We start from the raw sequence: 16,317 nt of genomic DNA, 5'->3' as shown, positions 1-16,317 counted from the left end.
TTATTGCAGGCGCAGAGGTGAACTCTCTTCTGTTGAAATGGCCTCTGGTTTCAGGCTCTCACCAGTTCCTCATCGCATTATGGATCTGATGGTGTTAGGAGCCCCCCTCCCCGGTCACCGAGGACACGGGGGTGCAGCCAGTCCAGATGTGCAGCCGGAGGGAGGAGGGGCTGAGCTTCGACCCTGTGGCCGCCCACACGAGGAAGTGGTTAAATGCCATTTTCTTGGGGAGGAAGAGGGAAGTGGGACTTAGTTCAGGCGCAGATCGCTGAGCCGGGGTTCGTGTTGACTGCTCAGAGTCCACGGGCTAGCACTCGCCTGCTTCGACTTGCCCTTTCTTTCCTACTTTTTTGCAAGGTAAGCTGCTTTTGTGGTACTTTCGGTGTCCGTTTTGCTCCACGGGGCAGGACTTGGCCTGCTGTTAAGTCCCTGGGTGTGGAGACCCCCAGTGCCCCCTCCCCCCTCAGGGCTTAGGAGCCACCGACGGCACTGGGGCTAAAATAAGTGAAATGACAGGTGGACGAGTCAGTGGATCACGTGCACTGGAGAGCAAAAGTGCCCTAGGCGACTGTGGCTGGAGCCTTGTTAACGTCTTCATTTTCTGAATGAAACTTAGCTTTCCAAAACCAGTGCATGGCTTTTCAGTGTTGGGCTACTTTTAGTTCTAATTTTGCGTTCAGAGTTTGTTGTGGAGCCTTAAAGTGTGAATCCGGATATATAGAGGAGGGGGTAAAGGTAAGGTTAGCGGGGAGAATGTAGGATCATGCTGGATTTTTGTTTTGTTTTTGTGTTTTGTTTTTTTTTTTGGGGGGGGGGGGGGTTATTTGTGCTTAAGAGGAGAGAGGGGTAGAATGGTGGGTTAGGGTGGTGGACTTTGGTCCTGGGGAACTGAGTTCAATTCCCACTTCAGGCACAGGCAGCTCCTTGTGACTCTGGGCAAGTCACTTAACCCTCCATTGCCCCATGTAAGCCGCATTGAGCCTGCCATGAGTGGGAAAGCGCAGGGTACAAATGTAACAAAAATAAAATAGATACTATTGGAGATTCTACATGGAATGTTGCTACTATTGGAGATTCCACATGGAATGTTGCTATTCCACTAGCAACATTCCATGTAGAAGCCTGCGCGGTCACATTGGTGATCTGCAAGGGCCGACTTCGCTAGTGGAATAGCAACATTCCATGTAGAATCTCAAATAGTAGCAACAGTGGAGGAGTGGCCTAGTGGTTAGGGTGGTGGACTTTGGTCCTGAGGAACTGAGTTCAATTCCCACTTCAGGCACAGGCAGCTCCTTGTGACTCTGGGCAAGTCACTTAACCCTCCATTGCCCCATGTAAGCCGCACTGAGCCTGCCATGAGTGGGAAAGCGTGGGGTACAAATGTAACCAAAAAAAAAAAAAAAATGGCGAAGTACTGTAGCTTGCTTGGGGGGGGGGGTGGTGGGAGGAGGGCAGGAGAACTGGCAGAGGGTTAGGGTGGGGCCAGATCATGTGTCAGTGCTGGGGTAAGAGATCAGAAGTTTTCAGAACTGCTGTAAGGTTATGAAGCCTAAAGAAATATACACTTGGTTGTCATTTAGCATTGGTGAAATTCTTCTCTGGTCTGCAGAAAATCTGAGATCCTGTTTACCTTTAGTAAAGGGAGCGAACCGTTGCCAGAGAATTTGGAAAAGGCAGTTCGTTTATTGATTTATTTGTTGCATTTGTATCCCACATTTTCCCACCTATTTGCAGGCTCAATGTGGCTTACATAGTACCGTGAGGCGATCGCCTTCTCCTATGACAAATACAGAGTGATGTTATGGTATAATAAGGTGCATGTGTGACAGACACATAAGGGAATAGAAAGGAGGGAAGCGTTAAGTCATGTCCAGTTCGAGCATTAGTATCCTTGTGTTGCAGGATTCAGGCATTTAAGTTGGACCGTTAGGGAATGCCTTTTTGAAGAAGATATCTTTAGTGATTTCTGTAGGTTTGGTAGGTCATACGTTGTTTTCGCGGCGTTTGGTAGTGCGTTCCAAAGTTGCGTGCTTATATAGGAGAAGCTGGATGCATAGGTTGATTTGTATTTCAGTCCTTTGCAGCTTGGGTGGTGAAGGTTTAGGTATGAGCGTGTTGATCGTGTTGTGTTTCTAGTTGGTAGGTCTATGAGGTTTCTCCGGAATACATGTTAAACCTCATAGACCTACCAACATGTTTTAAAAAAGGTTTGGACGGCTTCCTAAAGGAAAAGTCCATAGACCGTTATTAAATGGACTTGGGGAAAATCCACTATTTCTGGGATAAGCAGTATAAAATGTTTTGTACTTTTTTGGGATCTTGCCAGGATTGGCCACTGTTGGAAACAGGATGCTGGGCTCGATGGACCTTTGGTCTGTCCCAGTATGTGCTTATATGTATAGATCCATGGGGCAGGACTAATTGGTTCTCTCTGCAGCACTCGGAGATACACTGGTCAAATGATTAAAGGTTTGTGCCAGATTTATCTGGGGGAGGGGAGGGGCAACTTTCCTTTCAATGGTAGATGAAATGATGAGGTGTTAGACCACTTTTAAAGGTAATGAAAACAAAACAGAAAAAAAATATATATATATATAATATATTTTTTTAATTCAACTTAAGGGCCCTTTTACTAAGCTGTGGTCAGCGCTAGCGTGAGCTCACGGCAACTTAAAAGGGTTTTATCGTGGGACAGGCTCGGGTATCCTGCAGTAAGATCCCAATCTGCACGTGCAATTCGTGAGCTAAAAAATATTTTAATTTTTTTTCACGGAGGGAACTTGTCTACGAGTGGAGAGTGGGTGTTTCTGCGCTAATTAGCGCATTTATATGAATACAGGCTGATGAGTGTGTGAACCCATAAGGTGTTAGTAAGGGCTCATGGGCTAATTTATTTAATGTGCTAACGGCAACATTAGCACATGACCATTAATAGAAAAGAAAAAAAATAGAAAATCAGCCATTTTAGTGCTATGGTAAAAATGGCTTTAGCATAAGAGCAGGCTGAGGCCACTTTTTACCACAGCTTAGTCAAAGGGTCCCTTAATGTAACGAGCAATGACAGATAGCAGAGAAGGAGGTATTTCTTTCGAAAGCCAGGCAAAAAAGGTATCGTCTTAATTTCTCTTTTCGTTGTTTTATTTCTATCTGTTACCTTGCAATGGTGAAAACCTTCAAGCAGACCATGAATAAATCCCCCACCTCCCACTTCTCCTTTATCCAGGAATGCCTTCTTGGCAGTTGAGAAAAAGAGGCAAAGAATGTGAATTAATGGCTGACCTCCGTGTACTGTGGTTGTCTGATCAAAGGGTATATTAATTATTCCACATCTCTGCATCTTTTCTCTGGCAGTGACTTAACCCTTCTTTCCTCATAGTGGAAAGGCCAGCAGTATAGAAAGATAAAAGCCTCCTATAGTTATGTTAAGGAGCTGCTTATTGTCTTATTCAGCCTGCCTTTCCAACATCGCTGCCTGGATGTCCAACCGGCATCTGAAACTGAACATGGCAAAGACTGAGCTCCTTATCTTTCCACCCAAACCCTCTTCTCCTCTTCCCCCACTTTCCGTCTCTGTTGACAACACCCTCATCCTCCCCGTCTCTTCAGCACGCAATCTCGGAGTCATCTTCGATTCCTCCCTCTCCTTCTCTGCCCATATCCAACAGACAGCTAAGACATGTCGCTTCTTCCTCTATAATATTAGCAAAATTCGCCCCTTCCTCTCTGAACAGACCACCCGCACCCTCGTCCACTCACTCGTTACCTCTCGTCTTGACTATTGCAACCTTCTCCTCGCTGGCCTCCCGCTTAGCCACCTATCCCCCCTTCAATCTGTCCAAAATTCCGCCGCACGTCTTATCTACCGCGTGAACCGATACTCTCATATCACCCCCCTCCTTAAGTCGCTTCACTGGCTCCCAATCCACTACCGTATACAGTTCAAGCTTCTTCTATTGACCTTCAAGTGCACTCAATCTGCTGCCCCCCATTACCTCTCTACCCTCCTCTCCCCGTATGTTCCCACCCGTAACCTCCGCTCTCAGGACAAATCACTCCTATCTGTACCCTTCTCCACCACCGCTAACTCCAGACTCCGCCCCTTCTGCCTCGCAGCACCTTATGCCTGGAACAGACTTCCTGAGCCCATACGCCATGCGCCCTCCCTGCCCATCTTCAAGTCCTTACTCAAGGCCCATCTCTTCTCCCTTGCTTTTGGCGCCTAACCACCTTCCCCATTCCTGTTACCTACACTGACTGCGTAGTCTATTACCGTTAGATTGTAAGCTCTCTTGAGCAGGGACTGTCCCTCCCCGTGTTTAAATTTGTACAGCGCTGCGTAACCCTGGCAGCGCTATAGAAATGCTAAGTAGTAGTAGTAGTAGTAGTATAGTGGAAAGGCCAGCAGTATAGAAAGATAAAAGCCTCCTATAGTTATGTTAAGGAGCTGCTTATTGTCTGTCTGGAAAGAAATATAGGGTCCTTATTTCGTCTCCTTCCTAATGTTCCGCATATATCTCTGTTTGTATCGGTGGTTCTCAGACTGGGGGACTCCCACTTACCAAGGCACAGGATTTTGGTTGGCGGAAAATGTAACTTTCTCCTTGGGGGGAGGGTAGCAACCTCAAGGAATTACAGCATGGATGCCAAACACAGTACAAATTCCCTTTCCTGGACACAGAGAAGGAGCTTGCTCCATATTGGGGGTGTTCAGGACCCGCTGGCACCCACTGAGCTGGTTCCAATGCATGATAGAGACTTGAAAAGGTGAACTGGGCTTAACATGGTTTTTTTTTTACATTTGTATCCCGCACTTTCCCACTCATGGCAGGCTCAATACAGCTTACATGGGGCAATGGAGGGTTAAGTGACTTGCCCAGAGTCACAAGGAGCTGCCTGTGCCTGAAGTGGGAATCGAACTCAGTTCCTCAGGACCAAAGTCCACCACCCTAACCACTAGGCCACTCCTCCACTGTTGCTACTATTTGAGATTCTACATGGAATGTTGCTATTCCACTAGCAACATTCCATTTAGAAGTCGGCCCTTGCAGATCACCAATGTGGCCGCGCAGGCTTCTGCTTCTGTGAGTCTGACGTCCTGCATGTACGTGCAGGACGTCAGACTCACAGAAACAGAAGCCTGCGCACCTTCTACATGGAATGTTGCTAGTGGAATAGCAACATTCCATGTAGAATCTCCAATAGTAGCAACATTCCATGTAGAATCTCCAACATTCCATGTAGAATCTCCAATAGTGGCAACATTCCGTGTAGAATCTCCAATAGTATCTATTTTATTTTTGTTACATTTGTACCCTGCGCTTTCCCACTCATGGCAGGCTCAATGTGGCTTACGTGGGGCAATGGAGGGTTAAGTGACTTGCCCAGAGTCACAAGGAGCTGCCTGTGCCTGAAGTGGGAATAGAACTCAGTTCCTCAGTTCCCCAGGACCAAAGTCCACCAACCTAACCACTAGGCCACTTGGAGTAACACCTTGCACGTTAATGGGACTATCACCTGGTGGTGCCCTCTGAACATTAAAAATGAAAGATGTTAAGACCACTAACAGTCCCAGGTCATTAGAGACCAGGCTGAGCCAGCCCTAGTTTTGCCCCAGCTGCATCATGGACTTTCCCTGCTTTTCTTTAATGATGATGTCAAATGGGGCATGACCAGGATGACCTGGGGCTGTTAGGAAACTTCTAAGCATGGTGCTGGGCTTGACTTATTAGGACCCATCCATTTCTTTTTGGTAGCGAAATGTAGGGGGCTTTCCCCACCCCAGTAAAGTCCTTCGTGTTCGGCATTTGGTAAGCAACGTCGTGTGGTTTATCTTTAAGGAAAGGGAGTTCCCTAACAAATGAAGAGGCCAAGAAACAGGAGGCTCCTTGATCATTCTAGCAACATTTTTGTATAGTTTAATTGGTTGCCATACCAGGTTCTTGAAGCCTGGATTGGCTGCTGTCGGAGACAGGATGCTGGGCTTGATGGGCCCTTGGTCTTTTCCCAATATGGCGGTGCTTATGTGACTTACCTTTGTGGGCAGTGTGTCCAAATGCAGTAATAAACCTCGCCCCTAAGCTAGGGTATGTGACGTATTTATTTTTGTTACATTTGTACCCCACGCTTTCCCACTCATGGCAGGCTCAATGTGGCTTACATGGGGCAATGGAGGGTTAAGTGACCTGCCCAGAGTCACAAGGAGCTGCCTTTGCCTGAAGTGGGAATCAAACTCAGTTCCCCAGGACCAAAGTCCACCACCCTAACCACTAGGCCACTCCTCCACTCTCAAATGAGCTCAGTCTCTCAAATGTACTGCTAATGATCACCACAGTACTTGGGTCGTGCCAAAGAGACTTTCTGGAGTTCTGAAGGTGGAGCTTATCATTTGGATCAAATGCGCAATTCGTATCATCTTCTGTTACACACAGCTCTTTTTCTGCCACTTCAAAGACCAACGACCCTGAACTAGAAATGTCCCCTTTAACCCATCAATCAAAAAAAAAAAAAAACAACTGTGCTTGAAACTTCCTTTGAATCAAGACTGTGACGCCCAATATGACGGGAAATATTTCTGTATCTTTCTGTGATATGTTCTTTATCTCTGATTGCATTTCTTGGTATTTGAGGATCTTTTCTTTCCACACAATTCGCAGAATAATCACTCGGCAACTTTATACCTCTATAATCAATGGTGTTCTTGAATTTTTCTCCATCGCTATGTCCGGTAATGAGTAACTGTACTTAAGGAAACATTTTGTCACTTTTACTTCTAAAGAAGTATAGGAAATCTTTTGTTACTTTTATCAAAGTAATAATTTCATTAATTTTTACTCAGTTACATCTAATGCTCATCATTTATGTCTCGCTTTCGCTTTTTGGCTCCCCTCTGCCTTCATTCACATCTAGCTAACACTTTTTACTCCTGTTGTACTAGGTCCTATCTCCTACTGTTCCTGGTTTGGTCATTGAAAGGGAAGAGGGATGGGACTTGATATAATCCCATCCCTGCTCCTTGTGATCTTGGGCAAGTCACTTAACCCTCCATTGCCTCAGGTACAAGATTGTGAGCCCTCCTGGGACAGAGAAATATCCAGAGTACCTGAATGTAACTCACCTTGAGCTGCTACTGAAAAAGGTGTCAGCAAAATCTAAGTAAATAAATACCACCTTTTACATATTACACCTGGGGCAAAGGAGGGTTAAGTGACTTGCCCAGAGTCACAGGGAGCTGCAGTGAGAATTGAACCCAGTTTCCCAGGATCAATGTCTGCTGCACTAACCACTAGGCTACTCCTCGGTCTTTGAGATTTCAGAATCAGAATCTTGCTATTCTTTGGGGTTCTACATGGAATGTTACTGCTGCTCCTTGAGATTGTTAATGGGACTTAGTATTGTTTTTCTGTGTTTTTTTTTTCCAATTAATTCAAAGTGGTTTACATAGAGGTGTATTTTCAAAGCACTTAGACGTGTAAAGTTCCAAAGTAACCTATGGAACTTTGTAAGTCTAAATGCTTTGAAAATGAGCCCCATAGTATATACAGGTACTTATTTGTACCTGGGCAATGGAGGGTTAAGTGACTTGCCCAGAGTCACAAGGAGCTGCAGTGGGAATCAAACCCAGTTTCCCAAGATCAAAGTCTGTTGCACTAACCACTAGGCTGCTCCTCCCATAGCAAAATTCCATGTAGAACCTTAAATAATAGCAACATTCCAGAATCTCAAATAGGGAAAGGGAAATGGGACTTGATATACCAACTTTCTGTGTTTTTGGAACTACATTCAAAGCGGCTTACATAGTATATACAGGTACTTATTTGCACACGGGCAATGGAGGGTTAAGTGATTTGCCCAGAGTCACAAGGAGCTGCAGCGGGAATCAAACCCAGTTCCCCAGGATCAAAGTCCACTGCGCTAACCACTAGGCTGCTCCTCCCATAGCAAAATTCCATGTAGAATGTCAAATATTAGCAACATTCCACGTTGAATCTCCAACAGTAGCAACAATCCAGAATCTCAATTAGTAGCAACATTCCATGTTCCACTGCACTAACCACTAGGCTACTGCTCGGTCTTTGAGATTCCAGAATCAGAATCTCTTTGGGGTTCTACATGGAATGTTACTGCTGCTCCTTGAGATTGTTAATGGGACTTAATATTGTTTTTCTGTGTTTTTTTTCCAATTAATTCAAAGTGGTTTACCTAGTATATACAGGTACTTATTTGTACCTGGGCAATGGAGGGTTAAGTGACTTGCCCAGAGTCATAAGGAGCTGCAGCGGGAATCAAACCCAGTTCCCCAGGATCTAAGTCCGCTGCGCTAACCACTAGGCTACTCCTCCACTCCACTGCAGCAGCAGTACTGAGGCTGAGAGACACCCAGCAGAGCTCCTTCTAAGGCCCTGAAGCATGTCCACTAAATGTGACCACTAGGAGTTACTAATGACTAATCCTCCCCCTCCTCAGCCCTGACTGACAAGGGCTTTGAAAGACCCAGAAATGAATGGGGGGGGGGGGGGGGGAACTGCCCCTCTGTGATCAGGTGTGTTAATTAAGGAACTGGTTCACATGTAGTGGTGTTCACTGGGGTAAACCAGCAATCCACTGCTCCCCCTCCCCCCACCATCCACGGGACTGTGCAGGGCAAAGTACCCGGCTGGAGAAGACTAAATTTTTTTGCACTCTAAGACAAAATCAGGCAGCTGAAGAAAAAAAAAATGAAGAAGAGGGTGTGAAGTGCCACAGTTCCTTTTTCAACGTATCAAGAAAAACATAGCAGAATTTCAGGTTGAGTAATTTCCTGTTTCTAAATTGAGGTGGGGCCCTAATCATGCATTTCCTATTGGCTACAGCCCCAAACCTTTTCCATATGTGGTATTGTGAGAGGCTTATAAACTGGGCAGAAAAGTAGTGAGAGTCTATATTTAAATCTTTTGACCGCTTGAGACATGCAGAAACGCGTGCTCTTCAGCCTTAGAACGCAGTCCTGGAGCTCCTACCTCTGTTCTCTTCACTTCACAGCATTTTTCTCTTCCTGATGTGTTTCTTGACCTCTTTCTTCATCTCAACTGCTTTGACTCAGGGTTCTAGTGAGATCTTCTCATGGGTGCCCTTCTTTAAGGGCATATTAATTCTTGACATTGCTTTGATGAGTCTTCAAAACTGAGTGAAGAACGTTAGAGACAATAAATCTATGTAGCATTTGTGAAACATAATCAAACCTTATGTTCTCTATTTTCAGTCTCTCTTAGTTCATCTGGCAAAAATGTGTCCTCTGGCAGTTAAGAGGGGAAAAAACTGCACACGTCTAAATTGCTTTACATCAAGAAAAGCCAAGTGTGATCCTAGAGAGTGGAAGGTTTTAGTCAGTGTCATTAGAAACATAGAAACAAGATGGCAGATAAGGGTCAAATGGCCCATCCAGTTTGCCCATCCCAGTGGCGTTCCTAGGCTGGCAGACACCCGGGACGGATCGCCGATGCGCCCCCCCCCCCCCAGGTGCAGCGCACCCCCCCGGGTGAAATTACACCCTCCCCCCCCAGGTGCATTTTTACCTGCTGGGGGGGGGGGGGTGGTGCAGCGCGCCTGTTGGCCGAGGTTCCCTCCCTGCTGCTCCCTCTGCCCCGGAACAGGAAGTAACCTGTTCCGCGCAGAGGGAGCAGCAGGGAGGGAACGAGCGGACTCGGCTAACAGGCGTGCGGCACCCCTCCCCCAGCGGTGTGCACCCGGGGCGGACCGCCCCCCTTGGTACGCCACTGGCCCATCCTCGGTAACCGCTAAAGCTTCCTTTTCCTAAGGGAGCCCACGTGCCTGGCCCACACTTTCTTAAATTCTGACACAGGAGTAGGGAGTTGAGGGGGGGTTGGTCCACATTCTTGAGCACTTATTCAGTTTGTACAAGAGTTAAAAATTTAAAGTGCATGCAAATTTCTTGTACATGCATATACCTAAGATGAAGGCAGTTAGCTTGGCAGAGTTTAAAAAGGGTTTGGATGGTTTCTTAAAGGACAAGTCCATAGACCGCTACTAAATGGACTTGGGAAAAATCCACAATTTCGGGAATAACATGTATAGAATGATTGTATGTTTGGGTAGCTTGCCAGGTGCCCTTGACCTGGATTGGCCGCTGTCGGGGACAGGATGCTGGGCTTGATGGGCCTTTGGTCTTTTCCCAGTATGGCATTACTTATGTACTTATGACTAATCCATTAAAAGCCAACTTAAACACCTGAACCCTGCAACACAAGGAAACCTATACCAGAACTTGACAAAACTTAACTTTCCCTCCTTGATTACCTAATTTAACGTAATACCACTCTGTATTTCTTATACCGGAATTGGCGATCGCCATCACGGTACTGTGTAAGCCACATTGAGCCTGCAAATAGGTGGGAAAATGTGGGATACAAATGCAATAAATAAAAAAAAAAACATTTGAAATGGCTGCCCATAAAGTCCTCATCGTGCCTTGTAGCAGGATTCATCTGTTTATTTGAAATGAGCCGTGATGTGGTATGTGCCGTCGCGTGCATTACGATCGCAGGATCAGCACAATCTTGTAGTACCTGCTCTTCAACACCTTTGTTTGGACTTGACTGGGACCAGTGCTTTTTCTGTCATCACACCAGTACAGTGGAAAAAGTTGCCTTTACACTTAAAGGCTGAATCCAGGCTAGTGCATTTCAAGAGGATTTTGAGAGACTATTTTGGCGTTTTTTTTTTTTTTTGTACCCTCCTGATTTTGCAGTGCCCTGTGCTCATGAACTCGCTTCTTTCTGAGATTTTGCTGCTATCATGAATTTTAATAACATCATAAAAAATACAAAGACACATTCAAGTTATTTTGTATTTCCACCTCGGATAAAGGTGGTGTATAAATAAATATTCTAATTCTGCAAACTTAATGTACAAATAGAGGCGTATTTTCAAAGCATGTAGACTTATAATGTTAGATGGTAACCTATGAAACTTTGTAAGTTTAAGTGCTTCGAACGTGAGCCCCATAATCAACATGGGGGAGTGGCCTAGCAGTTAGAGCACTAGCCTGGACATCCGGAGGTAGCTGGTTCAAATCCCACTGCTGCTCCTTGTTATCTTGGGTAAAAGTCATGTAACTCTCTTTATTGCCTCAAGTACAAAATTAGATTGTGAGCCCTACCAGGACAGGGAAATACCCAGCATACCTAAATGTAACTCAATCTTGAACTACTACTGAAAAAGTGTGAGCAAAATCCAATGCATGAAAAAAAGCTCATAAAAACAGTTAACTAAGCAATCTGATGTACACTGTACAAATATTTATGTGTAGGTGAATGTATGGCCTTTCTGATTAAGTGGTTTACAATTTAAAAAAAGTGAAAAATGGAAAGGAATGCCAAATCCTTGGAGAGGAAAGCGTAGAGAAACAGTAAACAGTCGTTCAGAGGAGATAGAGAAGGGGATGATGCAGTGTCTACATACATATCCGGCTCACTCGAGAACCTAAGGCTTCGTTAAAGAGAGGAGTTTTCAAAGCCGCCTTAAATTTTGCAAGTGAAGGTTCCAGTTGAGTAACTGGTGGTAGGAGATTCCACAGGATAGGCGCTACAAAGAAAATGACCAAATACCGTGTAGTGTCGAGATGCCCCGTAGATGGTGGCAGTATACAGAGCTGTAATGTATTAGAAGAGCGAAGGGGATGAGAAGACAAATAAGGGGTGATGAGTGATGCCAGATAAGGAGGGCCTACTAGCATAGATAGCTTTGTGGGTGAGAACAAGAAGTGTAAACTTCATTTAGTATACAATCGGAAGCCAGTGATGTTGAAAATGTAGCAGAGTAATGGGATCAGACTCGTGAGCATGGTAATTTGTGGTACTTTTGTATAGATTTAACCGATTTGAGAAGTATCATCGGGAACCCTGCATATACAGTACAGTGATACCTCGGTTTTTGTCGATAATCTGTCCGAAAACAATCGGCGAAATCCGAAACCAACGAAAACCGAGGCAATTATTTCCATATGACTAAAAAAAGCACAAAAACACTGGAAAGCAATGAAATTGTTTGGCTAGATGCGAGAAACAACGCCACACTGAGCAGGAGAACGCGTTTTCGCAAAATTAGCAGCGAGGTCATGTGGGCACGCCGATGAAATCCGAGACAAATTTCTCGCGGAAAAAATCAACGAAAACCGAAATCGAAGATAACCAAAGTCAACGAAAACTGAGGTATTACTGTATTACAGTAATCCAATCTTGATGTAGTTGCATAACCTGGGAAGTATGATCCAGATAACAACAAATCGATCTGAACTGCCGTAGAGCCCAGAAAGAGGTATGAGCCACGTGGGCAGTGTGTATTTTCTAGCAAAAAAGGTGCCGGCACTCAAATGATAGGCCACCCTTCAAGAGTGGGGTGATCACTGAGGGACCCACCCCATAATAGCCAGGCCCCCTGCAACCAGTCACAGAATCTGTGACAAGACAGAATTGGTGTGCAGACCCTGAGGTCTATCATTAAAACTTGGGTTCCATGGGTCAATTTTAGCAGACAATGGAAAAGGTGCCGGTACTCGGTACGCCCTCAAAAAAAGCCCTGCTGATCAATATGCATTCCCAGATCACGATACGATCAGGGCTTCTGACACCTCCAATGGCTTAAATAGGTGTTATCGGATAGACACTGGAAAAACGCCACTTGTTTCATAAGCTCTTCAGATAGGACCATTCAAACTGAGTGAAAGTATATAATAACTAGACAAGAGTGTGATGAGAATCACTTTCAACGACCAAGGAAAACCAGGAAGTACAGGGCAATATCCTTCAGAGGGTCAGGCTTCCATGGTTGACACCTAGGAGACAGACGGGAACAACCGAACAGAGTAGATGAACGATTGGTCCTTTTCTGACATTATCTACTACTATGTTACAGCAAGAAACTAAGGGGGTCTTTTTACAAAAATGCGTTAAGGTTAGGGCGCGTTGAATTTTAACACACAGCAAGGCCAAGACTAAGGCTGCTTCCAGAAATGGGCGTTCTCACAATTTTTTACTGCAGGTCATGCATCAGTCTAAATGTTCACGCGTGCTGCCTGCTCCATGTTACCACCTCCTATGTATATGTTGAAATCATTTTTATTGATGACCACAAAATTCCAAATGCAACGCAAACAGCGTTTTAAACATTTATCATCATACAGCTTCCTTCGTTCCCACTACTAATGTCCTTTCTACTGCTCCCAACCATCCCTTCCTTACTACCTCCCTCCCCCCCCCCCCACCTTCCCTATTCCCTTCTCCAAGTTACAGCAGTAAGGCCTGGAGGACCCACCTCCTTTGTATTAGGTGCTATGCTCCCATGTTAACTGTGCATTAGCCAGCGAGTGCGAGGTAAGTGCAGTGTGCTTGCTAGCTAACGCTTGCACGCCCACTCTCTGCCAATGCCACACCCCCGAATGGAAAATTCTACAATGCACAGAAACAGGCAAACTACTGCAAAGCCGTAGTAAAGGGGCTCTTAAATTATTACAAGAAACAAAGTAGGTGAATGACAAAGACCTGAAAATAAGCGAGCATAGATTCAGGGGTTTTTTTTTTTTTAATGTTGTTTTTTTTCCTTATTAACATCTTACAAAGGTTGCACCCCCAGAACTAATACCAGGGAGCTCTTCCCCCGCTCCCAAGAACAAACTCCACATGAATCCCTTCCACATATCTTCCCCCTCCCTCTTCCACTCTTCTACCCATTATATCCTCCCCCACCCCCAGGGACCCCTCCTATCCATATGTAACCACCCAGCCTAACTGAATCCCTCTGACCTTTTTATTTAAGGAATGCCATTAAATAACACATTTATCAGAGACTGACAAGCAAGGGTTTAACAGGAAGTCTTCCTCCTGCACTGCATGTGTGTTATTGGACATTTATTACCAGCCTAGGCATTTTCAGTTTGAGTCACACAATCATCACAGCATAGAAGGAGTTATACAGTTTGGACAAATCCCAACATCACTTTGCAACAGCATCTTCTCCATATCTCGGGTGGATGCTGGAATTGTTTTTTTTCTTTTTTCTTTTTTTGGAGGGGGAGGAGGGGCTAAGATGCACAAAAAGAGGGAAGATGGGGGGCTATTTTTTTTTTTTACTTTCCATCTGAGCAGGAAAGGAATAGCTACTACTGCACACATCTCTGAACTTGAAAGCAACAATCCATGGTCAATTTTCATCAAAACTGAGCTTTTGCAATGGCATTTAAAGAGTTAAGAAACATCTTGCATACCAAAATATAAAATGCATATTTCATGCATTTTCACCTCCTCTTTGCTGCCTGGAGGGGCAAACTCTAGCAAAGCAAGAGATGTTAAAAATTCAGTGGATTTCCTGCAGCACCATGTTGGTCTTCATTATAACTGTACCCATTCAATGAAACACAGGCGTTCATTATTCCAGTTTGCATTAATACTTGGAGAGCTAAGATACAGTGAGGCCATGGAAGAGACAGATGAAACCTCAAACGAACTGATAAGGATTCTGACAGAGGATTGATTATGGAGGATGCATATGAGGCCTCAGGCTCAGGGTGTTAAAGTGCAACTCTCCCCCCACCCCACACACACACTGCAAAGTCAAAGGCCACAACTTCCCATGATGGGCAGTTTTTAGTAAGAGTGTGGTATTAATGGAGCATGTTTTCAATGTCTGTGTGGGTCCCGAAGAACACTGAATTTGAGATCAAAGCTGAGGGAAGGAACTGTTGGGAGGATGGTGTTGGGAAGTTTCCCTTGCTCAATAAGACAGTTATATTTAATTATGGGTATTTGATATACCGCAATATCACAGAGGCATCAGAGCAGTTTACAAATCCAGAGGTTCAACTGTTGACAACAACATCAGGACATAAATTTAGATTGCAGGGGGGCTGACTAAGGAATAAAGTCGGGAAGCACTTTTTCAGGGACAGGGTGGTAAATGCCTGGAATGCCCTCCCGTGGGAGGTGGTGGTGATGAAAATGGTAACAGAATTAAAAAATGCATGGGATAAATATAAAGGAATCCTGTACGGAAAGCACGGAACCAAACAAGCTTAGCGGTAATTAGACAACAAAGCCAGTAAATGAGAAGAAAGCCAGTGCCAGGCCGACTTCTATGGTCTGTGTCCTGATCATGGCTGGACAGATTAACCTTCAGTAGTTGGAGAATAAGGCTAGTGCCGGGCAGACCTCTACAGTCTGTGTCCTGAAAATGGCAAGGACAAATCAAGGTCAAGTATGCATTGGTAGTATCGCATCATACCTTATGCTATGAGGTTTATCTTGTTGGGCAGACTGGATGGACCATACCGTCATCTACTATGTTAGTTCATGAACCACATAAGACAATGGAGGAGAGTTTAAAGAAAGGGGATGGGGAATAGGGCATGAGTAGCACTACAATATTATCCAAAACATTATGGTGAACACATAAGTAACATCCAAAATACGAGATCAGGATCAAGACGAGGTAGAGTAAGCGTATTGGAAAAACCATATTACAAAGAAGATTTAAACTTGACAAGAACTAGTTAATATGACCACATCACCCCCTCCCCTAGCTTAAATCAGCTAATTGGTTTCACATCACATCACCTATAAACTGCTCCTCCCAGTGTTTTTCAAATGATGGCTGCCAGCAAACCCTCTTTCCTTTCTGGACATCTAATTCAGTATTTCCCCTCTTGTACCCTCAGATCCCTCACTTCGAATCGCATATTCATACCCAGTTACAAAGACCTTATCCAGGAACACACCAGAGCATCCATAGTTTGTCCAAGGGCCTCACCTTTTTTGGAATTCATGTCTCAACACCTTTGCTTTTTGCTGACTCATCATGGCCTGCAGGCAAGGTCCTAAGGCCATGACCTAAGGCAAGGCAGTCAAGTTTTCCCTTCTGTCCCCTCTCCTTTCCTATTACTAATGGAGTTCTACCCCTCTATTAAATAGATTGTGAGGCAGGATGGAAAAAAAATAATATAACTTGAAACGTAAGACACATAAAGGAATCCTGTGCAGAAGAAAGGGATCCTCAGGAGCTTAGCCTAGAATGGGTGGCAGAGCTGGTGGTTGGGAGGCGGGGCTAGTGTGGGCAGACATATACGGTCTATGCTGGGGCTGGTGGTTGGGAGGCGGGACTAGTGCTGGGCAGACTTATACGGTCTGTGCCAGAGCCGGTGGTGGGTGGCAGGGATAGTGCTGGGCAGACTTATACGGTCTGTGCCAGAGCTGGTGGTTGGGAGGCGGGGTTGGTGGTTGGGAGGCGGGGATAGGGCTGGCCAGACTTATAAGGTCTGTGCACTGAAGAGGA

At 45.1% G+C, this 16,317-nt stretch overlaps 1 protein-coding gene across 1 annotated transcript in view; it reads left to right on the top strand.

Moving 5' to 3' along the window:
• The first annotated feature begins 223 nt into the window (after positions 1–223).
• The window catches only part of ARPC1B (actin related protein 2/3 complex subunit 1B), a 43,337-nt gene continuing 27,243 nt past the window's right edge, over positions 224–16,317 (top strand). The window contains exon 1 of the mRNA XM_030211029.1: positions 224–357. The gene's annotated coding sequence lies outside the window, so the exon portion shown is untranslated. The remainder of the gene's footprint in view (positions 358–16,317) is intronic.

Source organism: Microcaecilia unicolor, chromosome 8, assembly GCF_901765095.1.
Source record: "Microcaecilia unicolor chromosome 8, aMicUni1.1, whole genome shotgun sequence".
In the NCBI taxonomy this organism is placed as follows: domain Eukaryota; kingdom Metazoa; phylum Chordata; class Amphibia; order Gymnophiona; family Siphonopidae; genus Microcaecilia; species Microcaecilia unicolor.
This window is presented reverse-complemented; position numbering and strand designations above follow the sequence as displayed.